Genomic DNA, 2,500 nt, shown 5'->3' on the forward strand with positions numbered 1-2,500 from the left:
TAATCTTTCATAAAAAAAAAAAGAGTCAATGCCCGATCTCTGAATCTTAGCAGGTTTAGGTCTGATTAGTACTTTGATGAGAGACTGCCTAGGAATACCAGGTGCTTTAAGCTTTTGGGTTTTCATTCCTACTTATATAATGTACTGGCGATAAGATTGGCTGATCTTTAAATAGCCCTCTCTTTGCAGCAGACTTCGCTTACGGCCATACCATCCTGGCTATGCCCGATCTCGTCTGATCTCGGAAGCTAAGCAGGTTTGGGCCTGGTTAGTACTTGGATGGGAGACCGCCTGGGAATACCAGGTGCTGTAAGCTTTTTGGAAATTTTTCACTTAGTATATAATAATTTTGCCAAAAAATAGAGTCAATGCCAATCTCTGAATATTAGCAGGTTTGGGCCTGGTTAGTACATGGATGGGAGACTGCCTGGGAATACCAGGTGCTGTAAGCTTTTTGGACATTTTTCACTTAGTATATAATAATTTTGCCAAAAAATAGAGTCAATGCCCGATCTCTGAATATTTGCAGGTTTGGGCCTGGTTAGTACATGGATGGGAGACTGCCTGGGAATACCAGGTGCTTTAATCTTTTTGAAAAATTTCACGAATTATATTATAATCTTTCATTTAAAAAAAAAAAAAAAAAAAAAAAAAGAGTCAATGCCCGATCTCTGAATCTTAGCAGGTTTAGGTCTGGTTAGTACTTTGATGAGAGACTGCCTAGGAATACCAGGTGCTTTAAGCTTTTGGGTTTTCTTTCCTACTTATATAATGTACTGGCGATAAGATTGGCTGGTCTTTAAATAGCCCTCTCTTTGCAGCAGACTTCGCTTACGGCCATACCATCCTGGCTATGCCCGATCTCGTCTGATCTCGGAAGCTAAGCAGGTTTGGGCCTGGTTAGTACTTGGATGGGAGACCGCCTGGGAATACCAGGTGCTGTAAGCTTTTTGGAAATTTTTCACTTAGTATATAATAATTTTGCCAAAAAATAGAGTCAATGCCAATCTCTGAATATTAGCAGGTTTGGGCCTGGTTAGTACATGGATGGGAGACTGCCTGGGAATACCAGGTGCTGTAAGCTTTTTGGACATTTTTCACTTAGTATATAATAATTTTGCCAAAAAATAGAGTCAATGCCCGATCTCTGAATATTTGCAGGTTTGGGCCTGGTTAGTACATGGATGGGAGACTGCCTGGGAATACCAGGTGCTTTAATCTTTTTGGAAAATTTCACGAATTATATAATAATCTTTCATTAAAAAAAAAAAAAAAAAAAAAAAAGAGTCAATGCCCGATCTCTGAATCTTAGCAGGTTTAGGTCTGGTTAGTACTTGTATGAGAGACTGCCTAGGAATACCAGGTGCTTTAAGCTTTTGGGTTTTCTTTCCTACTTATATAATGTACTGGCGATAAGATTGGCTGTTCTTTAAATAGCCCTCTCTTCAATCAATCAATCAATCACCTTTATTTATATAGTGCTTTAAACAAAATACATTGCGTCAAAGCACTGAACAACATTCATTTGGAAAACAGTGTCTCAATAATGCAAAATGATAGTTAAAGGCAGTTCATCATTGAATTCAGCTATGTCATCTCTGTTCAGTTGAAATAGTGTCTGTTTTTATTTGCAATCAAGTCAATGATATCGCTGTAGATGAAGTGACCCCAACTAAGCAAGCCAGAGGCGACAGCGGCAAGGAACCGAAACTCCATCGGTGACAGAATGGAGAAAAAAACCTTGGGAGAAACCAGGCTCAGTTGGGGGGTCAGTTCTCCTCTGACCAGACGAAAACCAGTAGTTCAATTCCAGGCTGCAGCAAAGTCAGATTGTGCAGAAGAATCATCTGTTTCCTGTGGTCTTGTCCTGGTGCTCCTCTGAGACAAGGTCTTTACAGGGGATCTGTATCTGGGGCTCTAGTTGTCCTGGTCTCCGCTGTCTTTCAGGGCAGTAGAGGTCCTTTCTAGGTGCTTTTTGGACATTTTTCACTTAGTATATAATAATTTTGCCAAAAAATAGAGTCAGTGCCTGATCTCTGAATATTAGCAGGTTTGGGCCTGTTTAGTACATGGATGGGAGACTGCCTGGGAATATACTGCCTTTAATTATAATTTTGCATTATTGAGACACTGTTTTCCTAATGAATGTTGTTCAGTGCTTTGACGCAATGTATTTTGTTTAAAGCACTATATAAATAAAGGTGATTGATTGATTGATTGAATACCAGGTGCTGTAAGCTTTTTGGACATTTTTCACTTAGTTTATAATAATTTTGCCAAAAAATAGAGTCAATGCCCGATCTCTGAATCTTAGCAGGTTTAGGTCTGGTTAGTACTTTGATGAGAGACTGCCTAGGAATACCAGGTGCTTTAAGCTTTTGGGTTTTCTTTACTACTTATATAATGTACTGGCGATAAGATTGGCTGTTCTTTAAATAGCCCTCTCTTTGCAGCAGACTTCGCTTACGGCCATACCAACCTGGCTATGCCCGATCTCGTC

At 39.7% G+C, this 2,500-nt stretch overlaps 3 non-coding genes across 3 annotated transcripts in view; all 3 read left to right on the forward strand.

Annotated features, from left to right (window-relative positions):
- The first annotated feature begins 197 nt into the window (after positions 1-197).
- LOC127996149 (5S ribosomal RNA) lies at positions 198-316 on the forward strand. The gene has a single exon (XR_008169065.1). It is a non-coding gene; the product is annotated as a 5S ribosomal RNA (ribosomal RNA).
- A 513-nt stretch (positions 317-829) lies between these two features.
- Positions 830-948, forward strand: LOC127996150 (5S ribosomal RNA). The gene has a single exon (XR_008169066.1). It is a non-coding gene; the product is annotated as a 5S ribosomal RNA (ribosomal RNA).
- A 1,513-nt stretch (positions 949-2,461) lies between these two features.
- The window catches only part of LOC127995781 (5S ribosomal RNA), a 119-nt gene continuing 80 nt past the window's right edge, over positions 2,462-2,500 (forward strand). The window contains exon 1 of the ribosomal RNA XR_008168716.1: positions 2,462-2,500. This exon is cut by the window's right edge and continues 80 nt beyond it. This is a non-coding gene — a ribosomal RNA (5S ribosomal RNA).

This window comes from Carassius gibelio, chromosome B22 (assembly GCF_023724105.1).
Source record: "Carassius gibelio isolate Cgi1373 ecotype wild population from Czech Republic chromosome B22, carGib1.2-hapl.c, whole genome shotgun sequence".
In the NCBI taxonomy this organism is placed as follows: domain Eukaryota; kingdom Metazoa; phylum Chordata; class Actinopteri; order Cypriniformes; family Cyprinidae; genus Carassius; species Carassius gibelio.